The sequence below is a fragment of the Doryrhamphus excisus genome, linkage group LG18 (assembly GCF_037039965.1).
Source record: "Doryrhamphus excisus strain RoL-2023G ecotype Guam linkage group LG18, RoL_Dexc_Guam_v1.1, whole genome shotgun sequence".
Taxonomy (NCBI): Eukaryota; Metazoa; Chordata; class Actinopteri; order Syngnathiformes; family Syngnathidae; genus Doryrhamphus; species Doryrhamphus excisus.
The window spans coordinates 7,245,165-7,257,579 of NC_136374.1; the positions used below are offsets into that span (position 1 = coordinate 7,245,165).

The window sequence follows — 12,415 nt, forward strand, 5'->3', positions numbered from 1 at the left end:
TCCGCTGTCCTCGGAGTCCTCCATGTTCCCGGTGTGTTCTGGTCATGTGAGGTGTTATGGTTCTGAGGTCCTTGTGGTTTGCAGTTCCACCACAATAATGACATCACAACGATGAGGGGGACGATGACCGCAATACAAGCTGGCCATGAGATCTTGGAGCCCTTGTATTTCCATGAATTCCACGGCTTTGGAGGCTGATGTTCCATTTTGTTGCACTCAATCAGTTGGCCCTCTTCACTGCAGCACTCGCAATTCTACAGTTGGTCAGGTGCCGGAGTTCGGAGTGCGAGCCAGTGAGCCCAAAACGCCCCCCAAACTCACATCTGGGAAAGCAGAGCACACAGTGAAGATTCCCTTCCTTTTGAGTGTTGTTGGAGTTGCCAAACTCTTATGATGTCGTCTGTTGTTCCGGTTGGTTGTTGATCTTCTTGCAGTGGCTGGCGTGTATCCACGTTGCTCTTTCGACCACCTTAACAGCAGTGTAGGTCGTCAGCAGCACCAGGAATGGACCCCGCCACCTCTTAGACTTCCAATGCTTCCTCCTCAGGTCCTTTATCACAATATAGTCGCCTGGAACAATGGAATGGAGTGGCTTGGTTGCTGGCTTCGGAAGAGTGTCTTTCACCTGTCTGTGGACATCAGAAAGAGAAGAAGACAAGATTTCACAATATCTTAACATGGCATCCTCGCAGTGGGAAGTAGGGGGAGCAGACCCTCGCTCAGCTGGACCCATTCCCACATCTGGAGGACGTCCAAACAGTATCTCAAATGGACTTAGATTTGATCGGGCACGCCGTCTCATCCTCATATACATGAGTACTATGGGTAATGCTTTCGTCCATGACAGACCTGTGTCTTCACAGCATTTGGCCAATTTTGTTTTTAATGTGCCGTTTTCTCGTTCAACTGCTCCCCCACTTGCTGGGTGGTAAGAGCAATGTTGGCGCATGTCAATTCCTAAAAATTGCCCCAGTTGTTTTATAGCTTCACTCACAAACGGGGTTCCATTGTCACTACTGATTTTTGCGGGAATTCCCCATCTAGGAATAATTTCCATCAGTAGCGCTTTTGCAACTGCAGCACTGTCTTGTCTTGAAGTAGGACATGCTTCGACCCACTTAGAGAACATATCGACCATTACTAAACAGTATTTTTTTCCCATCACTTGGTGTAAGTTCAATGAAATCAAGCATCAAATGATCAAATGGGAAGTTTGGCTGTGGGTGTGCTGCTTGAGGGACTGGGGGGCTTCTTCCCGTGTTGTGTGTAGCACAAATGTGACAGGAGTGGCAAAACTTTTGTGCATATGCGCTGAACCCTTTTGTGAACCAATGCTGTCTTATGGACTCATACATTCCCCCTTTTGACGCGTGGTCTTTACCATGCGTCAACTTTGCAAAATGATGGAAAAAATGTTTGGGCAAACAGGGTTTGTTGTCGGGACCTCGCCATACATTATTGTCTTTGATGCAACCAGCTTTGCGCCAAAGTTGCACTTCTTCCGCAGAGGAAAAATTTTGCATAATAGTAAGTGAATGAGGAAGGGCGTCTACTTTGGAGAGCAACATGCGGGAATGCGTCACAGCTTGTGCGGCGGCGGCACGAGCAGAGGCATCTGCTCGGGCATTTCCAAGGGAGACAGGATCAGAAGCCCTGGTGTGAGCGACACATTTACATACAGCAATAGAAGCAGGTAAAAGGATCGCGTCTAGTAAATCTGCCACCTTGTCATGATTCAGAATGGGTTTCCCGTCTGATTTGAGAAATTTGCGGTGTTTCCAAAGGGCACCAAAATCATGTACAACCCCAAAGGCATATCTGGAATCCGTGTAGATTGTAACTGTTTTGTTTTCTGCCAATTTGCATGCTTCTGTGAGGGCAACCAATTCCGCCGTTTGTGCTGAGTAATGGGGTGGTAGTGGCCCAGAGGCTAATGTTTCATGATTTGATACAACAGCGAAACCCACTCTGTTACGACCGGTGACCGGATCACGAGACGCTGAACCGTCAACAAACAATACAAGATCAGGATTTGAAAGAGGGGTCTCAGAGAGGTCAGGACGGGGTGTACAAACCTCAGTCAATACAGACACACAGTTATGTTGCTCGCCATCACCGCTAACAGGTAACAGTGTGGCAGGGTTCAAGACATTGCAGCGTTTGACAGTTATGTTGGGCATGTCAAGCAGAACAGTATTGTAACGCAACCACCTAGCAGTGGAAAGATGAGATGTCTTTTGTTCAAGAAGTATGAGAGAGACAGCGTGTGGGACCAAGAGAACAAGATCAGAATAACCCACAATGTCTCGTGATGACATAACTGCTTTTTCCGCAGCTGCAACAGCACGCAAGCAACGTGGAAGACCTGTAGCGACAGGGTCAAGTTTGGAAGAGAAATAGGCAACCGGTCTCAATCGTCCGCCATGATTTTGTAATAACACAGAAGTCATACAGCCATTGCGTTCATCAACAACTTGGGTAAAAGGTTGAGACGGATCAGGAAGGCCCAAGGTGGGTGTGGATTGCAATGCAAGCTTCAAGTCAACAAATGCCTGTTCTGCATCTGAAGTCCATGTGACCTTGTCATGTGCTTGCAGATTTTTTCCATGAATAACGGAACTCAATGGAGCTTCCAAGATAGCATAATTAGGGATGAAAGTTCGGCAGTAAGAGCACATTCCCAAGAAAGACAGCAGTTGTTTCTTTGTCAGAGGTTTCGGAATGTTTTGGATTGCTTCGGCACGTTTAGGGGACAATGATTTTCCTTCGTGGGTGATAATATGTCCCAGAAATGTGACTTCCTGTTTGACAAACTGCAATTTTGCCAGGCTAGCTTTGTGTCCTTCTGCAGCAAGATGTTTCAACAACAAGATTGTATCTCTCTCACACTGTTTAGATGTCGGGGCACAAATCATAAGATCATCCACATATTGTAACAATGCTGTGCCAGCGGTCAGACATAAGGATTCCAAGCTCCTTCTGAGTGCTTCATTGAAGATGGTAGGTGACTCACAATAGCCCTGACACAACCGTGTGAAAGTATAACTCTTCTCTTGAAAGTTAAAGGCAAACCAGAACTGGCTATCGGGGTGGACGGGGACACTAAAGAATGCATTTGCTAAATCCACCACCGAAAACCACTGTGCATTTGAGGGAACTTGTGAAAGGATAGTGTATGGGTTGGGGACATTGGGGGCACGAGGCTGGACAGCAGCATTAACTGCCTGGAGGTCCTGAACAAATCTCCACTCAGTAGGTTGGCCTTTGTCACGGATTTTCTTGACAGGAAAGATGGGCGTACGAACAGGTGAATCGCTACATGGAATAATGACACCTGCTTTTCTCAAGGATTCAAACACTGGGGTTATTCCTTCGATGGCTTCTTGCTTTAAGGGATATTGTTGTTGGCAGGGTCTGTATGTAGATTTTGGTCGTATTACTACAGGTTCAGTATTCCTTATCAGACCAACATCATGTTTATCTTGTGCCCATAGTGTTTTAGGGACCTCCAGTAGAGCAGGGATGGCTGCAGCTTCAGACTCAGACAAAAAACAAGACGAGACAACACAAGAAACCAGCTGGACAGTCCTTTCCGAGTGTATTTTGGCCGAAAACACTTTTTTGAAAGAATCCAATTTAGGACTGTAATATATGGACGAATTATTTGTGCATTCCCAATCGGACGCAATATAGCATGCATGTACAAAGGGGCCCACATTTTTCCATTCATCAGTGTCTCTTTTAGAAAGAGGCACATGAGGAATGGAATCTTTGACGTCAAAGAATGGTACTTGAGTAGAATCAAGGAGCACTAGGGCAGCACTTTTATGCCCAGACCAGAAAATATCTGAAAGTGTCAGACATTCAACCCCGTTTCTTTCTCTATACCACTGTTGTTCATATGAGATATCAGTACCCATAGAAATGTGTGATGTGCAGTGTAATGCATCAGTTGGCATGAATTGTGTGTTCATGTGCATGTGAGAGAGAGCAAATAGATCCTTAACCTCCTCCATTAGTTGGGCAATTATGTCACCAGTTTGCAACTTCCATTGGTATGCATATAACTGATTGGCCGTTTGTTTCACTAATGTGTGAGCATCAGGTTCAGTGTCAGTTCTGACAACTTTAACTCCATCTGCATTAGAAATAAGGCCAATTTTTAGTCGACACATTAAGTCACGTCCCAACAAGTTAACTGGACAGCAGGTAGAGAGTAGGAAGGCATGCTTGAATTTTGGCAATGTGTCTTCTACACAAATGAGCGGAATGGTGAATCGCTCTCGGACTACTTCCCCTGATGCGCCAATAGAGTTAACATAATTGCTACTCAACTTTGGAGAGGTTATGAACTCGTTGTTCTTTATGACAGAGTGTGTTGCACCGGAGTCGACGAGAAAAGAGATAACTTTTCCATCTACCTCTAAATTATATTTCGGCATTTTCTGAAAGGGGGGTGTATCATACTGTACATATGTACCCATCAGAGGGGGTGTACTTATTTCAAGAGAAGGGATAGAAGAAGAAGAAGAAGAAGAAGAAGAAGAAGAAGAAAAAGATGACAGTGTGTCACCATGTGTGTATATGGACAAGTGTGCGGTACCGTCAGCCTTCATGTCATCCTCAGGTGTCAGATGAGTCAGAGTAGGCAGCAACCCGTCACGCCCCTCCTCCCTGCCTCAGTCTGCATCCTCTGTTAGATTTTCCATGCATTCCTTGGCCCAATGTCCTCTCTTATTACATCTGTAGCATATATCACGAAACTGCAGAGGTTTTCTTTGAGGAACCAGATAATTCCTTCTTCTTGTAGATGAATGTCTCTGGTTTTGTGATCTTTCTTCCAATGGCGCATCTTTGTTGATAGATTGGTACATTGTAACGGCAGCCATGTGCAGCTCTTTCCCAACTTTGTCCTTCTTCCGCTTTGCTTGTTCCTTAAGGTTACCCTCAGCATGTAGAGCATGACGGCGTATCTCCTCAAGGCGTGCATCGTTGTAAGAAACACAACTTCTTTTTGTTTCTGTGGAAATTTCTGGTTGTAATCCATTGAGGAAGCTATGTTTCAAAAAGGATTCCCAAGTGGAAATGTCATCTCCCAAGGTAGCGGGACGGTGAAGGCCACTATGAGTGTTAAAAACTTCAACAAGTCTGGCATAATAATCTTGAACAGTTTCATCCTCTCTCTGTTTGCAGGCACTTATCTTGGTTGTATCCATGCGAAGTGGAAAAACGCGACAGAATATGTCACACAGGGCTGTTACGGCCTCCCTGTACGCCCTATTTTCTGGATTGTTCCAGTCGTGGTGACCTCTGCGAATGTCAATCACAGGGTATCTCCCAGATATTTTTGACCACTCCCCTGCACCCATCTTTAGGGCCAAAAGACGTTTCAATTCGAAAAGAGTTGGACTAAATTCCTGACAGAATGTGAGAAGTTCAGTGGCAAACCTTTTCCCAGAGTTCCTTGGGTTTGGTAGATGAGTCATAGCTTGTTTGATATCATCTTCTGACCATGGTCGAAAGACCAATTGAATTCCAGTGACTCCTGCCACTTCAACCATCGGCATTTGTTGAACCATGTATTGTTGACCAGCCAGTCTGGAGCGTGTGTGATCGGCCACAGGGGAAATTGCCCTTATGGAAGCTGACCACTGGGAGTTCGGTAGTTCATATGGAGAAGATATGGTGGAAGGATTTGATGATGTGTCAGCAGTTGATGTTGGAGCAACAGGTGGTGTCCAAGCAACAGGTGATGGAGATGGTGCAACATTGGTTGGCATTGTTATAGTCGAAGTTGGTGGAGCAGCGTGTGTTGACACTGGGACAGCAGGATAAGGTGGTGGGGGAGGTGCGCGATCGAGGTCCTGGTCCACTCTGAGACACTGAGGCACTGTAGGATACAGAGAAGAAGCCGCATTCTGAGAAGTTTTGTCTGTTCTATTCATGTCACTGTGAGAGACCCTCATTTGAGATGAGTTATCTACTTCTGTGAAAGAAGTAGATGTGGGTGTTTGGGTGTGATTGTTGGTGTTTTCAGGCATGGTTGGAGTAAAAGTGTGTGCATTTTGTGTGTGAGTATCAGCTTTGTTTGTGGTGATATTTCTATTCTGTTTTCTCTCCCTAATCTCTGCTTCTTCCTTCCACAAAGCCAGTGCAGTAAAATGGTCTTCAATGTCATCATAGTCTTTCTTTGACACCTTTGTTTTTACCTTTTTTGACCTTATGTAAAGGTTTATTTTTTCCTCAAGCACAATCAACTTGTTCAGGCTGAGAGATCCCTTTTCTGGGAATCCAAACTCAGTTATCCATACATCTACTGGGCGTAAAGCTCTTTCCCCGTATTTAATTTTCATGCATGTAATGATCGGGCTTGTGACATCTACAATGTCCTTGAATTTTTGTTTATTTGACTGATTTCCCATATCTACAAGTGTCACTACCTGTGCACAGTTACTTTTAGACGAGGCCGTCGCCCCGAATCCGAATTGTTTCCTGCTACAATTGGAAAAAGCTTAAAGGTGGTACTCAATCCTGAAGGTCAATATAAATTAACGTCAGCTTCTACCTACCCATTGGCGGTACTCAACCCTGAAATTGAATGGCAGGTATGTCTATGAGCATGACTGAATTCTGAAAACTGGTTTCAGCCTCAACATATCCATCGACAAGTTTTGCGCATTAATTTCAGCTTCTACCTGCCCTTTGGCGGTACTCAACCCTGAAATTGAATGTCAGTTATGTCTATGAGCATGACCAAAATCTGAAAATTGGTTTCAGCCTTGACATATCCATCGACAAGTTTTGAGCATTAATTTCAGCTTCTACCTGCCCATTGGCGGTACTCAACCCTGAAATTCAATGTCAGGTATGTCTATGAGCATGGTCGAAATCAGAAAACTGGTTTCAGCCTCGACATACCCATCGACAAGTTTTGAGCATTAATTTCAGCTTCTACCTGCCTAACAGCGGTACTCAACCCTGAAATTGAATGGCAGGTATGTCTATGAGCATGGCTGAAATCTGAAAACTGGTTTCAGCTTCAACATACCCATCGACAAGTTTTGCTCATTAATTTCAGCTTCTACCTGCTGATAAATGCCACTGCAGCGGGGTTGAGCCTTTTCTCAACCAGCCAGCCCTGCAGTGACACGTGACCAAATATATATATGGGAAATATTAAGGTGTGTGTATTGTTAAATTATGTCAGAATACAGTATTTATTTCAGGATTCTCACCGTGAAAAGGACGGAGTTCCACTCTTATAAGAGATTCCAGTGGAGATGGTCTGGATTCTGGACGTTCAGCCCTCCCTTCTCTTAGTCAATGAGGTAGAGGCTGGAAAATGAATTTACTTCCAGGATGATCAGTCGCTGTTCGTCGCAGGTCCAGATCCAATCAGCCAAGGAATCCCACTTCTGACACCAAATTGTTGTGGAAAAAATTTACCTTACTAAAAGAGAATGCCTGAAATAAAGACAGAGTTGCGCAGTTTATTTCTTTTGCAAAAGAGGTCAGACAGAAACATACATCATGCGTGGCAGTCTGTAGGTGTCTGACAAAGAGTGGTCTCTTGGCGGGAACTTTTATACTCCATAGCATGCAAATGAATTACATATCAAAAGAAAGGAGACGTTCTTGTCACTCCCCCGGCACCATATGGGGGTTAATTTACATCCTCATCACAGCATGGTTTGTCTCACCCTGGCTAGATAGCTTCCTGACTGAGAGATCAACAATATGATGAGACCCTCTGATGTCTTCTGTCCCGTAAAGGGAAGCTTTGATCCAGGTGTGGCTTCCTGAGCCATTGTTTGTTACCCCCAGGTTACAGATAGCCTCCCGCTGGGCTCACAGTGCTTGAAAGGACCGCGGGATACACTCAGATACCAGGTTCACGATACTTCAGATGACTATGTGTAACTCTAAAAACTAAGCTATACATGTCTATGACCTAATCTTTATATGTAAACTGTAAATATTCCCATCACAGCTTGTTTTGAGCTTGAGGAAGGAAGAAGAGTATTTCGCCTACAGCCACGGTCATAAGGAAGCCCGCTCCTCTGTGACATCACAAAGGAACAGTTTTACCACACCTTTTGAAATAGAGCATTTTGAGCCATGCCAAACTTCTTTCAGGGCTCACTTCCAAATGTGCAAACCTCATTATCTGAAACTTTGGCATCGAGAATACAACATTTGAACTACATTCATCGGTCAGTAAAGTGGAAAAAGCACAACATTTTAATCCTCTGCTGAATGAATGAATACATTTCACCGCCAAGATGGAGTATCCAAGCACACCAGCAAGTGATCCTATTGGTTCACAAATTTTGTTTTTGTTATTTAATATTTTTGTTTTTGAGGGCACTATGAGATGGTGGTAGGAGTTTGTGCTGAGGTACTATTTGCTAATAAAAGAGCATGTCCTGAAAGTCAGTTGAAGATTCCCTCTGACCATTTTCTTGTGCAACTCAAGCTCACCACAATATGTTTAAGACCCTTTTTCTATTAGTTTGAGACCGGCTTTTGGTTTTATCCATTTGATGTGAGAAGTATTGGGGCCGTCAGTGTCCTGCCTGTAGAGGATGTGAAATGAGCATAAACACCCTCTTTCTTGCGGCACCGTCTAGAGAATGCCACCCTGGGAAATTGCCTGTGTGGCCCATAGCTAAATATGTAGCCGCTGGATACCAGATCAGTAGATTGGATTTATTTGCTTTTCTGACCCGAGTTTTCTGATTACCTCAGATATCTCGGCCACAGTCACAAGAATGTCTCCTTCCTCTATGGAAGGTGTGTCAGTGGCATTGAGGCTCTTGAAGTATTCACCACCATCAGCAGACATCCACCACACTGTAAAGAGCATGGAGGAGAGTCCTGCTTCCCCCTCTTTTTCAATTTTTATTCACGTACCCCCTTGGGCAATTGACGTACCTCTGAGGGTACTCGTGCCCCACTTTTGGGATATTTATTTATCTGTTACATGTCGTAATCAGCCCGATATATCGGCCAATCGATATATCAGTCTGGCTGTACATTAACAGACCTTAACCCCTGACTCCTGAAAGCGCATCAGGGCTCGACAATAACGATGTACCGATGGCCTGGGGCAAGTTAAAACAAAATTTGGGGCAAGTAAATCCAATCAGTGAAGTGCACTTTAGCATGCCATACTGCCAAGAGTTTTTTTAAAAGCGGTACTTGTTGGGTGTTGGTAAAAACACGGACTGCGTAATTCCGGTGGTAATTTGCAAACCAATCCTTGCAAATCTTGAAATGGACCAATCAAAATCGTTAATTTAGACCGCGGTCCACAGTCCGCGTTTTACCCACACCGGTACTTGTTCGCGATCAACCAATCAGCGATCGTTTGACTACGAAAACATCTATCATGGCGTCGCTGCCAACATCGTCTAATTCTTCAACAACCAAAAAGTGATGAAAATTAGCGGCAGCAAACCAAATGATGGCACAGGTGAGTGAATCACATTGCTGTGACAATTTGAAGTGGTCACAATGAAACCCCAGCGATTAGATCCAATACCAAGTGCTGATTTTGCACAAGCTACAAAATCTAGCGCTTCCATTTCTCTGTGTATTTTTCTCACCTTTGCTTCACAAATTATTGTTTGACCATTGAGAATTTTTTCTGGATTAAAAACACATTACTAGTACACACATGTGGTCACTGTGGTGCAGAACTTATAAAGGGAAAAGTGCCTAGAAGTCTCTTGACAATCCAGATTTGCATGCAACATCATGATCTATGTAGGAAAACAACCACAAGAAATGATAATCATTTCATCTTTATTTGAGATTCTCATGTGATGCCACAAAAATTAGATGATATCATTATGGCAGTCTTTTCATTTTACATGGGGCAAGTTCGGGCAAGTAGTTCTCACCTTAAGGATTCCCTATGGGCAAGTCATTTTGGTTTTTAATGTAGAGCCCTGCGCAAGAACAATTAGTTGAGTTTGAGCTGTACAACTTTTATTTATCAGGGATTTGTAATGTCTTCATGATCCCCAAGACTTTTGGAAAAATATGCTGTCGTCTCTGACAAGACAAAAGTTGAACTTTTGGAAGGTGTGTATACCATGACATCTGGCGTAAAAGTAAAGCCACATTAAAAAAAAATCTTATCGACAGTAAAATGGTGGTGGTGGTGGTAGTGTAACCTGGAAGATTTGCTGTGATAAATGGAACCATGAGTTCTGCTGTCTACCAAAAAATCCTGAAGGAGAACATTCAGCCATCTGTTGGTGACCTCAAACTGAAATCAACTTGGGTTCAAGAGCGGGACAATGATCCGAAACTCAGCCATGGCTGTAGAAAAAAGTCCTGGACTGAATCCTTTTGAGATGCTGTGGCATGTCTATATTGTCTATATCTGCCCTGTGATTGGCTGGCGACAAGTCCAGAGAGTACCCTGCCTCTCACCCGAAGACAGCTGGGATAGGCTCCAGCACCCCCCACGACCCTTGTGAGGATAAGCGGTAGAAAATGAATGAATGAATCAGGAAGGGCACAAACACACTGCTACACACCACTGTAATAAGTGTGATGATGATGTTCGTCCTTAGCAGGTGAAGATGACCTTGAATTCTTCATGATGTATGAGGTGTGCAAAGAGAGCTGATAAGGCTAATCCTTGCACTGAAAAGACTGTTGCAAATGAGGCAATGGATGTGCAGCACTGAACTATGCTGAGAGTTCACGCTATCTTTCTCCTCTGCCATCTTTGCCCTTTGCTACTGATGGGTCTCTGCTCATTGCACACACCAGTTTTTACATCGGATCGCCAGGCACAGGGGTCCTCTTCAATGGTAGGAGACCATTTCAGACATAAATAAGACTCTTGCGTGTGTATGTTGCTATAAATGTGAGTGGAAGACAGGAAGTCAGAGTTGAATTTCATCTTGCTGTGGGTTATGGCTGGTAGCCTGGGTTTTGATTCGGGATTTTTACCATTATAATTAGATTTTATTAGCCATCAGGTCTGATGCTTGTGTGTCTCACCCAACATTGCAGTAACATTAGTGACACCTAGTGACCAGAGTAGAATCATTCAATCAGTGTCTTTGAATGCCTTACATTTGTTTTTACTTCATTCTGACATATTTAGGCTTGAAAAAAATTAAATATGCATATGTTTTGACAACGCACAGACCTCACAGCTAGGAGACCAGGGTTCAATTCCCACCCTTGGCCATCTCTGTGTGGAGTTTGCATGTTCTCCCTGTGCATGCGTGGGTTTTCTCCGGGTACTCCGGTTTCCTCCCACATTCCAAAAACATGCTAGGTTAATTGGCGACTCCAAATTGTCCATAGGTATGAATGTGAGTGTGAATGGTTGTTTGTCTATATGTGCCCTGTGATTGGCTGGCAACCAGTCCAGGGTGTACCCAGCCTCTCGCCCGAAGACAGCTGGTATAGGCTCCAGCACCCCCCGCAACCCTTGTGAGGAAAAGCGGTAGAAAATGAATGAATGAATGTTTTGACGAAGGCTGTCAATCGAATAAAATAGATTGTGATTGCATCTGCCCTTAGTTAACTCGTAATTGATCGCAATTAATCACAGATAGAAAATTAGTTTTTATCTATCATCAGAAAGGGAAAACCTTTTTCATTCTATCATGTTGGACATGCCGGGCTGCACGGCGGATGAGTGCTTAGCGCGCAGGCCTCATAGCTAGGAGACTCGTGTTCAATTCCACCCTCTGCCATCTCTGTGTGGAGTTTGCATGTTGCATGTTGTGTGTGGGTTTTCTCCGGGTACTCCGGTTTCCTCCCACATTCCAAAAACATGCTAGTTTAGTTAATTGCCGACTCCAAATTGTCCATATGTGAGTGTGAATGGTTGTTTGTGCCCTGTGATTGGCTGGCCACCAGTCCAGGGTGTACCCCGCCTTTCGCCCGAAGACAGCTGGGACACTCCCTGTTACCCTCGTGAGGATAAGCGGTAGAAAATGAATACATGAATGAGTGAATGTTTTGATGAAGGTTGTCAATCGATTAAAATAATTGATTGTGACTAATCACATCTGCCCATAGTTAATTTGTAATTGATCGCAATTAATCAGAGATAGAAATACGTTTTCATCTATCATCAGAATGGGAAAACTATTTTCATTCTATAATGTCGGACATGCCATGGCTGACTTGATGCAGCGTTAAGGTAATATAATGGCAACACGATGGTGTGGGTCAAGACTCTCGCCAAGTGACCAGAACACTACTATATCACTTGCGTTTTAATATGTTTTGACTAATAATAGACCATGGTCTACTACTGTACTAATATACTGACCTTCTTTTGAGTCACTCTCTGAAGTGAATCAGGTACTTGGTTCACTTTCACTAACTTTTTCCAATACTTCTGGAGGGCATTGTACGTATGTACATTTTCACT

General features: G+C 44.0%; 1 protein-coding gene across 1 annotated transcript in view; it reads left to right on the forward strand.

Annotated features, from left to right (window-relative positions):
- Positions 1-12,415, forward strand: part of fhit (fragile histidine triad diadenosine triphosphatase) — a 114,347-nt gene that overhangs the window by 100,937 nt on the left and 995 nt on the right. The window lies entirely within an intron of this gene.